A 15,264-nucleotide genomic window follows, 5' to 3' on the forward strand; every position below is an offset into this window, starting at 1 on the left:
TTCGGAAAATATTTTTATATTAAATTAATTATTTAAAAGTAGGTCCCGTTTATTTACCTTCGAGTCGTCGGTTTCTTTGTGTAGTTTGACTAGAGAATCCCATAATTCTTTGGCGTTGTCGTAAGGGCCGACTTGATTCAATTCCTCAATTGTAAGCCCGCACTGAATGGTGCTGATCGCCTTGTAGTTCAGTTGCACCTTATTGATCATTGGGGGAGTCCAATCTTCAGGTTCAAGAGGCGTTCCATCTTTCGTCGGGGGAGTGTAGCCTTTCAGGATTGTGAACCAAAGCTCGATGTCAGACTTCAAATAACACTCCATTCTATTCTTCCAATAACTGAAATTTTCTCCTTTGAATAGTGGAGGTCGAACAGTGTTATATCCTTCTTGGTAAGAGTTCCACATCTTTGCAAGAAAAAAATTAAAAGAGAAATGTTTCCAAGAATTTTGTCTTGGGATTAGTAGTGCTTGAAAAATAGAGATAAAAAATATTCTAAAAGAAAAGAAAAAAGAAAGAGTTTTAAAATGCTTTGAAAAACGATTAAGAAATTCAGAGCTAACGAGCCTCTGATACCAATTTATAGATTGAATGCGAGCGATAGGGGGGGGGTGAATATCACTTCTTTTAAAACTTTTCTTTTACTTTGTAAATCAGAATCGTACAGCGGAAATAAGAAAAGGGACAAAGTCGTTTTACTTCATTCGGAGCCTAGCTCGACTCCTACTCGAAGGCCTGCGGTCCTTGACCGCACCGATGGGCAATCACTAAAACTCTTCTTTCCGAAATCCTTCGGAAAGAAGCAGATCGTACAAGTACAAGGATAAAAGATAGTAACAACCCTACTATCTTTTAAGAATTTAAGAACAATTCAAAATATACCGACAATTGTACGCATAGGTTGAAGCTCGGTCGACACTTCCGGACGGAGTATCTTTGCAGAGCTGATGACTTGTAGCACAATTCGTACACAGAGAGAAGATTTTGAGATGATCAGAAGTTCTGTATAGCCTCAGTCTGCGAGCCTCATTATATAGGTGTACTGGTGGTTCGGTCAATCGATCCCACTGTTCGGTCGACCGATACCACTGTTCGGTCGACCGAACCAGCTCCCATTCTTCCCAGGCTAGAGTCTGATGCTGGCTCGATCTCTGGCATTAATTGACCTTTAAGGGTTCGGTCGACCGATCCATCTTTTCGATCGACCGATCAACTTCCTTCCCTGTTCGTCTTGATTTGCTGAGATCAACATTTATTGAACCTTTAATGTTGATTGGATCGGTCGACTGATCTCCGTGTTCGGTCGACCAATCTGCTTCTTTTCCTTTGCTGCTGATCGATGTTGGCAGTGCTGAGTCATTAAGGTTCAGTCGACCGATCTTACTGTTCGGTCGACCGATCAATGTCTGATCGGACTCGTGCTCTGTTCTGGTCTGATTTGATTACTGCGCTAATTTTGCTTTGTTCGGTCGATCGATCCAGTGGTTCGATCGACTGATCCAGTCAGGCCTGTAACACAGTTTTAAGCAAAACATCCTGTAAAATAAAGATTAGCACAATAATATTAAATGCATGAAAGATAGTAGAACTATCTTGATCTCAACTTGGAAATCTCTCCGGTTTCTTCAGTTGGATCAGCGACCTAAAGTTGTTCCTTTCGGGAACCCGCCCTCACAGTCGCTCTTCCAGTTTGTTTACCTCAACCTACCTGCCAAACTTTGATCCTCGAGATCAGGTTTGGACTTTTCACTGAGCCTTGATCGGCTCCCCAGGAATTTTCTCTTGATCTTCGGTCGTCCAGACCTCTCGATCACACTACCAAGCTTCAGGTCCCCTCGACCTACTTGGACTTGCACTTGGGTTCCACGATCTGCTAAGATTTCTCCTGCCTAGCCTCCAACTAGGTCTTTCCCAGTTGAGTAAACATCCTGCACACTCAGTCAACTTGTTAGATCACAACAAGACTTAACTTGAACCTTTGACAATATCAAAACATAGGTTTGATTCTGGTGCAACTTGCACAAACACAATCGAAAGGGGAAGAGGGTGATTAGTGTGTGCACAGTGGAGGTGACGACGACAAAGGAGAACATCCGGACCAAAGGGATTTGGCTCATGAAACTCGAAAGACTTTCTAGTTTCATTCGTGATCGCTCTTCCGATGTAAAGTTGTAACCAAGTTCGTCTCAGGAGATCACTGTGAGTCGTTACATGTTTTAATCTTGTTAGTCGACCTGTCTAGGCGTCTCCTGCACACTTGATCAAATATCAGATCACAATGAATCTAACTTAACCTAATTTATCATTCATCAAAACTTGAGTTAGATTGTTAGTGCTAATCGCACCAACAGGGGCATCCCTTCCCCTTTGTCTTCCTCACTCAGCTTATATAATGATGCGTCCAAGAACAATCGAAAGGGGAAGAGGGTGATCAGTGTGTGTATAGTGGAGGTGACGGCGGCAAAGGAGAACATCTGGACGAAAGGGATTTGGCTCATGAAACTTGAAAGGCTTTCCAGTTTCATTCTTGATCGCTCTTTTGACGTAAAGTAGTGACCAAGTTCGTCTCGGGAGATCACTGTGAGTTGTTACATGTTTTAATCTTATGATTCATGAATATTATGGCAACACTATCACGGATATCTGTCGAACAAAGAATTATATGGCAGAGAGAAAGAAGACAAATTGAAGGAATCAAGGTAAAAGAATCTCTTCTCTTTGAAATCTCTCCTTACATAAGAACAACTCTTCTTGAAATCTTTTTCTCAAGAATGCTCAATATCTCAACCACTTGCTTGAGAATACACTCTTGCTCAAGCTCAACCTTTCTTATATAGGGAGCTTTTTCACGAGTAACAGTCAAACTTTCTTGAATAACAAGAAACACATGTGGCTTGATGCAAGATTTTTTTAACAACAAAAAACACATGTGGCTTGAAAAACAAACAAGGAAGAAGGAAACCTTCTTGAGCAACTAGTCAAGATTTGAGTAACAAATTTTAGCGATTTCTTAAGGAACAATTCTTCGTAATTTCTTGAGCAACAAGTCTTAATCAACGACATGAGAAACAAGTCTTCTTGATTTCTTGAGCACCAAATCTTCATCAAAGACTTGAGCAACAAAGAGATGTGTGACAAATACTAGCTAGTCCATGTGCAACTGATCAGTCTGCTACGATTAGTAGTATTCACACGTCAATGTGTTGGTGTAATCCAGACCTTGGATTTGCACATCAACAACTATGTCGTAGTTTAAATGTCACTGAACTCGGACTAATATCTCATTCACATCAGACTTTATTATTTCCATCCACTACTTTATGTTAAAATAAAAAGAATTCACATATTTTTATAATAGTATGATATGGTCCACTTTAGATCTAAACCCTCATAAATTTATTTTTAGGTTCTACCCAAAAAATAAAGACCTCATACTAATGGAGATATCTTCCATCTTATAAATTCATGATCTTTTCTATATATTTTTAACGTGGTACTTTGATTATATTCCCAACAATCCTCCCCTCAAACGAAAGACCATCATTATTATTATGATATGGGTCTCCCCTCAAGCATCCAATCACTATTGGCCTGCTCTTAGTCTCCCCTCAAGTATCTCGTCAAGTGAGGTCACTCCTCTCCTCTAAGACATTTTCACCATATAGGGTTAACTACCTAGGATCACTACAAGAAAAAAAGCCTAACAACAACGGTTTTTCACCGTTGTCGTAGCCACTTTTGGACTGTTGTTAAATGCCATGTTGTTAAAAGGGGTGCCCAAAGACAACAATTTTTAACCGTTGTCTTTGGAGTTTTACAACGGTGAAAAACCGTTGTCTTTTCATTCAATGACAACAGTTGTTCACCGTTGTCTTTGAGCGTCTAACTTTAATAGAAGAGTCTTCAACAACAATTTTAAACTATCTATGACAACGGTAAAAAACCGTTGTCTTTTTTAGATAAAAAATAAAAAAAATCAATACACAATTTTCTAATATTATAAATCATTCAAAATACTAAATTTCAAAATAAAATTTAATATACAATTTTCTAACATTCAAAAATAATATCTATAACATTCTGAAGAAATTTCATAAGCAACCAACAAAATGATAACACTATTAAAACAAAGGTAGAACAATATAACACGAGATTTTCTACTTAGATGTCGGTGAAGAGGAGGGACTGCAACTCCTAGTGCTCCTTAATTTGTTAAAGTCTCTCCATTTTTTTTGGCTTGTCGGCATTCTTCCCAGTACTCTTGCGGACACCTATTCGAATAAAGATATATATTACAAATTAGAAACTAAATTGTACGGGTGAATCTAATTGCACTGCATAAATGTTACATAACCATAAAAATCATTTGACCTAGTCATCTAACAGAAGTGCAAAAAGCGTTATCTATGTAACATAAATGGTAACCTCTTGAAACAATATGGTGGCTCTTAAAGTCATGAACACGTTAAGGTTTTCACCAACTATAGTAGGAATGGCTGCAGTAATTACTTGAAACAACATAACTATGTTTTTATTTGATTGTATAGTAGGAAGAAAACATTAAGATTTATATTACTGCTGCAGTAGGAAATCATATTGCTACTCAGTGTTCAAGCCTATCTATCGCAACCATCAATAAAAACATCAATCAATAAAAGGCGCACAAAATTTGATCTCTTGCATCAAGTTGGTAGATTATACCTCAAAGTCTTTATGAATGATTTTGTCCATGTTGCAAAGGATTAGGATCTTGAATTTGGTTTTCCAAGTCTTGCTGTCTTGTGTCATCTCCATCTTCAACTCCAGCAAGGTTTCTGGCTTCATTCTGCTGCTGACTCTAATTAAGTTGGACCGAGCGCAAAGTTCTCCTAGCCCTCCATCTTAAATACTCAATGAGCAAAAAGTTCATACTGATTGAAATACCAAACCCAGTAAATGAGGAAAGTAAAATGGAGAACACAGGGCTTACTCCATTTCGATATATCTATGCACATTCATTGGAAGAACAATAACAAATGGTACAACAGAACAATATTTCCCACAAATATAAACAATAAATAGGAGGACGTAAAACAATAAGCGAATCACAAAGAAAGTAAGAATATTGGAGAAATTTAAATCATAATTTTGCAGAACTCCCAAGATAAATCAGAAAATGGAGACTGATCATTAAAGTAATTGGAAAGTCGAGCAATTAGGTTGATACACCAGGTTTGACCATCTTTTTAGCTCTGAAAATTGTAGCCCGAGGAATCCATTTTAACACACGAATTTCGAAGGGATAAACATAAGAATTTGTGGCCAATAATTCACCAAGACAGAGTTCACGGATCGATAGCCGAAGCTAATTTAAATGAAAATTTGAACAAGGAAAAAAGAGGATCGGAAAAGCGTAAATTTGAAAATCTAACCATGAAACTTCTTTCGCTTTGATTCCTCCGAACTCATACGATCGAGACCTTTGCCCCAACCTCCTCGAGCTGCTTCTTGGCCTCTTCTGCCTCCTCCTTTGATGTGCCCTCCTTGAACTTCTTCGGAAGCCCCTCGATCAAGTCCTTGGCCTCCTTGAGGGGAAGGTTCGTCAGCGCCCGGACCACCTTGATGGTGGTGATCCTGGCGTTGCTTGGGACCTCCTCGATGACCACGTCGAACTCGGTCTTTTCCTCTACCGCCGCCTCTCCTCCGGAGGCCGCGCCAGTGGCGGCTCCGGGAGCAACGGCGACAGCGACGGGCGCGAAGGCGGCGGCAGAGACGCCGAGACTTTCCTGGAGGTGGTCGACGAGGCTGCGGGCTTCCTCCAGTGTGAGGTTGGAGATGATGGTGCCGATCTCTTCGATCTTAGGAGAGACCGCAGCAGGCGGGCAGACGAAGGTGGCGCGGCGGCAGCCGCGACGGGGAATAACTGGGCAGCAAACTTTAGGGCCTTGGAAGGGAATTCGGGCGAGGAGGAGGTGGTGGAAGGGGCGGAGTAGAGCCAACGCTTCAACGACTATGAGGAAGAGGAAAAGGATTACCTGCTGGATGATATCAGTGGTGACTTGATTCGGGGAAGCGTAAGCTGCCATCATAGGCATCGTCGAGTAACTCTTGGCTGGTGGTTATGTATGCGAGGAGAAGAAGTATCGCGGCGTCGATAGGCGTCGAGGATCAGCGTCAGGTTGGGAAGGAGGGGAAAGGGGAATCGGCAGTGGTGACCTAGCCTCACGCGAACAAAAAAACTCTTTGTTCGTGAGTTTTTTTTCGTGAAGTTAAAAAAAACTATTATTTTTTTGGGATTCAACAACATTCAATAGACAACAGTTTAATAAAACTATTGTATATTATCATGTAAGCAACGCTAAAATACAACAGTTTTTTAAAACCGTTGTCTTTGACATACATTAGACAACAGGTTTTTAAAAATCGTTGTCTTTGACATACATTAGACAACAGTTTTTTAAAAACCGTTGTCATTTAAAAAAAATTATGGTGAACAACAACGGTTTTCAATAAAACCGTTGTTAAATGGCAAAAAGACAATAGTTTCTCGAAAAACTATTGTCTATTAGGTGTGGTTAAATCTAAAATTTCTTGTAGTGGATTTTCATCAAGCATCCGACTAGCTTTGACTTATTTGGACTTTTCATCATTTAGGATTCACTCCTCCGGGATTTTCGTCAAGCATCTGATCACCATTGACTTGTTGGACTTTTCTCTTAGGGTGTGTTTGGTTGAGGATTATTCTTGATAACCTTGGTTATCCATTCAAGGTTATCAACAAAAATCTTGTTTAGTTTAGGTAATCGATGCACTACAACAAAAACTCTCATAGACATCGGTTTTCCACCGCTGTCTATTACATTTTCGACTGATGTCTTTGAAGGCGATGTAAAAGGTCTGCCATTTTAGACATCGGGTTAAAACCGGTGTAGTATCACTTGTTGGTGCAACCTTAGGTCAAGGTTGACCTGACTCGAGTTGACCTGACTCAAGTTGTATTTTGATGTTTGACGAGAATAGAAAAGTTCTATTCTTATGTTTGACGAGAGTAGAAAAGTTGTATTCTGATACAAACTTGGGAGATTGTGTGTGCAATCTTTGGTCAAGGTTGACCTGGTTGACCCGAGGTGAGTCGACCTGATTCGGGAAATCCTGGTGAGTGAAGCCAGGTGAAAGTCCTGGTGAGTGAAGCCTGGCAAGGGAAAGTCCTGGTAAGTGAAGCCAGGTGAAAGTCCTGGTGAGTGAAGCCAGGCAGTTGGAAAGTCCTAGTGAGTGAAGCCAGGCAAGGGAAATCCAGATAGGTCAAGGTTGACCAGACATCTGGTGAAAAGTCCAAGCAAGGAGCTTGGCACGGGAAAAGTCCAAGTATGGAGACTTGGCACGGAAAAGTCCAAGTATGGAGACTTGGCACGGAAAAGTCCAAGCAGGGAGCTTGGCACGGGAGAAGTCCAAGTATGGAAGCTTGGCATGGGAAGTCGGAGAGGGCTCGGCAGCTCGTTCTCCGGACTAGGTCAGAGAGGGCTTGGGAGCTCGTTCTCTGGACCAGACGAAGTCAGAGAGGGCTCGGTAGCTCGTTCTCTGGACCGGACGAAGTCGGAGAGGGCTCGGTAGCTCGTTCTCCGGACTAGGTCAGAGAGGGCTCGGTAGCTCGTTCTCAGGACCAGGTAGGGTTTAGGGCTGGGAGCTCTAAACCTGGATCGGTCTGGTGACCGATCCAATGATACGGCTGATCGGTCTGCAGACCGATCAGTAACCAATCAGTGTGGTGCTGTGAGTTATCTGATCGGTCTGGAGACCGGTCAGGAAGCAACACAGAGGAAAAGGAGAGAAAGGACTAATCGGTCCAGGGACCGATCAGATCCCTCCTGGACCGATCAGGATATGGTCTGATCGGTCCAGGCTTTGCCTGATCGGTCTGTGGACCGATCAGGGCTCTCCTGGACCGATCAAGTGATCGGTCCAGGCATAGCCGTTGAGTCACAACGGCTATCTCCGTCTTCTTCGCAGAACTCTGTCGCCAGGTGAGCAGGTGCAGGTTATAAAGAGGTCGAGGGCTTCTACAGTGCTTGATCTTCTTCCTGGTTCCTTCTGGTCTTTCTGAGCTTTGCTGAGCTCATACTTCTTGAAGCTTCGAGTGAGCTTCCTTCGGCTGGTTCAGCTGCTGTTGGGCATCCGTGAAGTTGTTGCTTCATCAACGGACTCCCGTCGACGAGAAGGCAAAGTGTTTTTACATTCGTATTGCTTTTTGTTTCTTGCTTTCTTTCTTGTAGTCCTATCTTGCTGTTGCAAGAGATTGTGGCGAGGTTTCTCCACCCAGAAGGAGTGTTTATTAGCCGGTTTTCCGGGGTCTCATCCACCGACGGATTGAGAGGATTCGTCCACCTTACGGACACGCCGAGGAGTAGGAGTTTCATCTCTGAACCTCGTTACATCGCTGTGCTTGAGGTTTGATTTCTCCATTTACGTTTCTGTTGTTATTTTTCCGCTGCGCTAACTTGATTTGTAGAAAGAAACGCGAATTTGGGGTCGGCTATTCACACCCCCCCTCTCTAGCCGCTATCCGAAGGTCCTAACAAGTGGTATCAGAGTAAGGTTGCTCTTCGTCGGATTAACACCCGGGGGAGCACAAGCTAGAGAATGGATCAACTCGGAGAAGACATCACGATTCCACCCTTCTACGAGTGCTACGACTTCGCGTATTGGAAGGTAAGAATGAAGTATTTTCTTATGACTAACCTAGCAAATTGGAATTGTGTACAAGTAGGTTTTATTCCTCCGGTGGATAGAAAGGGAGAACTTCTCAAGAAAAAGAAGTGGACGAAAGAACAAATCCACCAATCCACAATCAACGACGAGGTAACGAAAATCCTTGAATTTTCATTACCTAGTGATATCTTGTGTAAGATAGGTGGATACAACAATGCCAAGGAGTTGTGGAACAACTTGGCTAAGTTCCATGAGGAGAGCTCCAATTCAAGTCATGAAGAGGAGTCAAGTGAGCCACGTAGCTCACATCATGGAGGTAAGGAATTAGAAGTTGAGGGCTACTCAACATCTATGGAAGAAGAGGAGGAGAGTTCTTCTTTAAGATTGGTGCAAGAAGAAGCTTCTACCTCCGGAAGGGATGAAGAAGAGAGCTTACATCCATCCTCAACCCTAGGTAACTCAAGCGATTTAATTCAAGTAAATTACATATAATGTGCTTTGAGTATAGGGAATATGGGCATTATAAGAGTAAATGTCCAAAGAGGATTAGGAAGACTCCACCGGCACCAAAGGTCAAGGAAGCCGGAGTCCCGAAACGCAAGAGCAAGGAGCACGTGGTGTGCTTCCAATGCAAGCGAAGGGGACATTATAGGAGCCAATGTCCGAGGGGGAGGCAATCTCACAAGGACAAGAGACCGAGTACGTCTATAGGGGGAGCTAAGGCAAACCCTAAGGTAATCTCTAAGGCACATTCTTGCAATTCTAGAAGGATGCATGCTAGTAGCCTTATTGCTATTGTCAATAATAATAAGCATGATAACTATAGTAACCGATACAAATGCTTAGGTGCCAAACATGTTAGCCTAGATAAGGATAATACTAGAAAAACCAACCCTAGAATTAACTCATCTAAGGTTAAGGAAAACCTAGGTAGGAATCCAAAACAACTAGACATATGCCTAGGTATACCTCAAGGAAAAATGACAAATTAAAACTTGAGGTATTAGAGAAGGAAAATCAAGTCTTAAAGTCAAGACTTGACACTTTAGAAAAGGCCCTTAAGAATTTGGAGAAGTCAACTCTAGGGTCTAAGGGTCAAAAACAAAAGCCCAAGGACATGAGAGATTTGAGTCACAAACCTAAGTCTCAAATGGTCAAGCCCACTTATCATAATGTTCCATTCGATTATGGAACAAGACCTAGGGCTAGGAAGACCATCACCAAGGTCACAAGGGGAGTCACCCCTAGAGTTGATCTTGATGAGTCCCAAATGACCAAGGCTTTAAAGCCTAGGAGGGTCATTAGGAGGGTTGCTAGGGAAGTCATCCCTAGTGAATATTTAGTGAACCCAATGAGCTCAAATAGGTTTTGGGTTCCTAGGAGTGTGATTCCATCACGCTAGATGGGTTAGGGTGTGCCAACCTTATTTGGATAGGTAGTTAACCTAATCATGGCAAAAGGTGGCATTTTAGGAAGTTTCAAGGTATAACCAAGCCTTGAAAATGAAATTAAAAATTATTCCTAAGGTGATTAGGATGTGCCAACCACATTTGAGGAATTTTCTAGGGTCAATCTAATTGGCACATAGTGATCTAAAAATATTTAGTATATGATTTTAGGTCTATTACACTTAGGAATATAGAATTTATGGCAAAATGATCAAAATTATCAAAAATGGCAACTAAAGCTAGAATTAGGTATTTTCTATACCTTTATATGTTATTTGCCATATATTGTTTGCCATATGTCATGTCATGACATCATATTTAGTTTATTGTCATTTGAAATGTCATGATAATGCTTAGGTTAGTTATATGTCATGCTTTAGTTAAGCTTCATACTTTATGACATGACATCATGACATTGGCACATGTTTTTACTTATGATATTATTTTATGCCATGTCATCATCTCTTGCATTTATCAATTAATTTGATTTAAGGATAAAAACATAATTTGATATGGAGATCAAATTGTTGTTTAGAAAATGCATGAGAACTTAGCTTAAGATGACCTAAACCCATATCTCACATCAAAATTGACTTGGATGTGTTTGATACACCTTAGATGTGTGTGAGATATTAGGATTATGAGTTAGGATCAAGGTGCATAGTTCTTGTACCTAGATGAGCCTAATTCGAAATTGAGGATCATAGGGAAAGCTTGTGTACAAGTCATGTACATTCAGCCCTAAGATTGTGATCCTAAATTGAATGGTTTAAAATCATTTCAAAAGTGATTTGAAAAACCTTGATGAAGCTTTTCTAGTGATAGCATTCATCATTGAGCAAGTTGATACAAAGTTGAGGTAAACTTGAACTATTTCAAAGTTTTTAAACTTTGTATCAAGATTTGAAAATGGAAGTTATTTTCATAGAAAACTATTTTTCCATGATAGTATATGTTATGAGGAATGTATCCTCAAAATTTTATAATTTTTGGAATTTTCTGTAATTTTGTAGGGGTTTCTGAATTTCCGGAGGAAGAAATTCAGAAATCGGCATGGGTGACCGATCAGGAGGTTGCCTGATCGGTCCAGGGGATGCTGGATCGGTCACTGGACCGATCCAGGGAGCTCCTGATCGGTCTGGTGACCGATCGGGCGTGCCAAAATGCTGATTTTTCAGTGTTGTCTGAAATTTCAGTTATGAAAGTGGTGTTTTTGGATTTCTAAAGGTTTGAAACTCTCCAAGACATTGTTGGTGCAATGGTCAAGGGGGAGTTGACCTTTAGGGGGAGTTTTACCTATTAGTCAAGGGGGAGTTGACATTTAGGGGGAGTTTTTACTCTAAAGACTTGAGTGATATGGGATTATCACTAAGTTGATTGTTGACTTTAGTATCAAGGGGGAAATTAAGGGTTTCAATGAAAGGTATGGGACTTTCATTAGGAAGAAACTCTTGACCTTGATTCACTCTTTTTGATGTGTGTCAAAAAGGGGGAGAATGGAAGAATGTCCAAAGAATGTTCAAGGAAGAACATTAGAGTTTGGGGAGAATGTTCAAGGAAGAATATTGGGAAACCTAAGTTAGGTTATCGGGTTAACCTAACTTGTTTATGGTTTTGTCAAACATCAAAAAGGGGGAGATTGTTGGTGCAACCTTAGGTCAAGGTTGACCTGGTTGACCTGACTCGAGTTGTATTTTAATGTTTGACGAGAATAGAAAAGTTCTATTCTGATGTTTGACGAGAGTAGAAAAGTTGTATTCTGATACAAACTTGGGAGATTGTGGGTGTAATCTTTGGTCAAGGTTGACCTGGTTGACCCGAGGTGAGTCGACCTGATTCGGGAAATCCTGGTGAGTGAAGCCAGGTGAAAGTCCTGGTGAGTGAAGCCAGGCAAGGGAAAGTCCTGGTAAGTGAAGCCAGGTGAAAGTCCTGGTGAGTGAAGCCAGGCAGTTGGAAAGTCCTAGTGAGTGAAGCCAAGCAAGGGAAATCCAGATAGGTCAAGGTTGACCAGACATCTGGTGAAAAGTCCAAGCAGGGAGCTTGGCACGGGAAAAGTCCAAGTATGGAGACTTGGCACGGAAAAGTCCAAGTATGGAGACTTGGCACGGGAAAAGTCCAAGTATGGAGACTTGGCATGGAAAAGTCCAAGCAGGGAGCTTGGCACGGGAGAAGTCCAAGTATGGAAGCTTGGCATGGGAAGTCAGAGAGGGCTCGGCAGCTCGTTCTCCGGACTAGGTCAGAGAGGGCTTGGGAGCTCGTTCTCTGGACCAGACAAAGTCAGAGAGGGCTCGGTAGCTCGTTCTCTGGACCGGACGAAGTCGGAGAGGGCTCGGTAGCTCGTTCTCCGGACTAGGTCAGAGAGGGCCCGGTAGCTCGTTCTCAGGACCAGGTAGGGTTTAGGGCTGGGAGCTCTAAACCTAGATCGGTCTGGTGACCGATCCAATGATACGGCTGATCAGTCTGCAGACTGATCAGTAACCAATCAATGTGGTACTGTGAGTTATCTGATCGGTCTGGAGACCGATCAGGAAGCAACACAGAGGAAAAGGAGAGAAAGGACTGATCGGTCCAGGGACCGATCAGATCCCTCCTGGACCGATCAGGATATGGTCTGATCGGTCCAGGCTTAGCCTGATCGGTCTGTGGACCGATCAGGGCTCTCCTGGACCGATCAGGTGATCGGTCCAGGCATAGCCGTTGAGTCACAACGGCTATCTCCGTCTTCTTCGCAGAACTCTGTCGCCAGGTGAGCAGGTGCAGGTTATAAAGAGGTTGAGGGATTCTACAGTGCTTGATCTTCTTCCTGGTTCCTTTTGGTCTTACTGAGCTTTGCTGAGCTCATACTTCTTGAAGCTTCGAGTGAGCTTCCTTCGGCTGGTTCAGCTGCTGTTAGGCATTCGTGAAGTTGTTGCTTCATCAACGGACTCCCGTCGACGAGAAGGCAAAGTGTTTTTACATTCGTATTGCTTTTTGTTTCTTGCTTTCTTTCTTGTAGTCCTATCTTGCTGTTGCAAGAGATTGTGGCGAGGTTTCTCCACCCAGAAGGAGTGTTTATTAGCCGGTTTTCCGGGGTCTCATCCACCGACGGATTGAGAGGATTCGTCCACCTTACGGACACGCCGAGGAGTAGGAGTTTCATCTCCGAACCTCGTTACATCGCTGTGCTTGAGGTTTGATTTCTCCATTTATGTTTCTGTTGTTATTTTCCGCTGCGCTAACTTGATTTGTAGAAAGAAACGCGAATTTGGGGTCGGTTATTCACACCCCCCCCTCTCTAGCCGCTATCCGAAGGTCCTAACATCACTTAACGACATCGGTTTTTGAATCAGTTATTAATCGGTGTAGTATCACTTAATGACACCGTTTCATCAACGGTGTAAAACCGATATAATATTATATGTTAATAACACCAGTTTTGGCTGTGGTAAACGACTGATGTAATATTAGTTAATGACACCGGTTTTACAGCGGTGGAAAACCAATGTAATATCAGCATTTTTTAACAACACAAATTCGATCTCCGAAATAGTAAAAAATCGATAGTATCAAGAAAATACACAAATATTCAAAAATTACACAAATATTCTTCATTCAACAATATCCATAAAATACACAAATATTCACAAATTACATAAATATTCTTCTTACAACAGTATCCATAAAATACACAAATATTCTTTTTACATCAAAAGCTAATAGATATTGTACACATCAAGGTAGAACATCGTGAGTCAAAAATCAAGCTGAGGCTACATTAAATTATGAGAATCAGAATCTGTTCAAGTTGATATACTTCTCCATTCTTTTTGAGCCTTTCATTTCCCTAATCTCACCACTTTTCACCTTCAAATGCCTAGTTTTCTGAGTTAAAACATCCACTATTCTAATCTGTCAAACAAAAGTAACATTTGGTCTACTTAACTACATCAAAGAATAAAAACAGAAGAATTATACATGCTACAGAAGTCCTAGAATATTACCATCAGAAAAAAAAAATTGACATGGGACAATATACGCAATTTACATTCCATGCAAATACATGCATCATCCAAAGTTTTCAAAAATCAAATACCTTTTCTACTCAAATGTAATCTAGCATGCATTCAGCCCACTTGAACCGCACTTCATCAATTTCAACTCTGGAGTACTTGAGATTTGTAAATTGTAAAAATACATAAATAATATATTAGTAAACCAAGACAAAAAATCATAGTTGAAAAAAAGCAGTAAGAGCACTAGGTAACAAGATGACTAATTGGAATGCTTAAAAAGAGAAACATTCATCAATTATCTCAACCACATCATATAGTGATAGATCTATCATTCCTGGGGACTTAATATAATCCAAACCAAAAATTTTAATCTAACTACATAAACAACAATTTTAATCTTTCAAATTCAATTCATTAGTAGTTGACCCAAATGACATAACTGTTTATTACTAAGAGTATATGAAAAGTAAATAATTTCACTTTTAGTTTGCAAATAATAAATTCACTTTTATCACTAAGAGTACATGGAAAGTAAATAAATTCCTCAGCAGCAATAAAGATGAGTAACATCAATTCATTTATATGATTTCCAATGATACAATAACATCAAAATAAGTTTTTATTTCAAGGAGAAAATAGCTAAAATGCTAACTAGTCAACATGAATTTCACTGGAATGTTAAATTGTTGAGTTACAATTCAAAAGGAAGATACAATCACTTGAATGTAAAGTATCACTAGGAGAGGATCATTAGTACCTAAGCTAGCTCCTTAACGGTGATGGCTCGGTTCCCCTCCCGCTCGAAGTGCTCAAAAGCCGTACTTGTCATTTGTTCCCACCCATCCAAGGCCTCGAGGTGATGGGGACTAATTGCAGCAGCACAGAATTCTTCAAAGTCCATCTTTCTGTACGAGAGTGGCTCCAACTGGAGATGATATTATTTACAAGCATGAGTTTTAGAAAAGGTATACACTAGCAAATGAGAGATATTGTAGGTCCTTCGGAGGTTAAAAAAAAATGTTTTTGATATGAGAAGGTGAAGAAGTGTTTTCTTGTCATAAAAAAATTACTTTAAGCTTATATGAGTACTCAAATAGGTCAAAATGCAGCATATAAATTTTGTAGTAATGGTAATGGTGGA

At 41.0% G+C, this 15,264-nt stretch overlaps 1 pseudogene; it reads right to left on the reverse strand.

Annotated features, from left to right (window-relative positions):
- Positions 1 to 5,161: 5,161 nt before the first annotated feature.
- Positions 5,162 to 15,024, reverse strand: LOC121993983 (annotated as a pseudogene).
- Between the last annotated feature and the right edge of the window lie 240 nt (positions 15,025 to 15,264).

This window comes from Zingiber officinale, chromosome 6A, assembly GCF_018446385.1.
Source record: "Zingiber officinale cultivar Zhangliang chromosome 6A, Zo_v1.1, whole genome shotgun sequence".
Taxonomy (NCBI): Eukaryota; Viridiplantae; Streptophyta; class Magnoliopsida; order Zingiberales; family Zingiberaceae; genus Zingiber; species Zingiber officinale.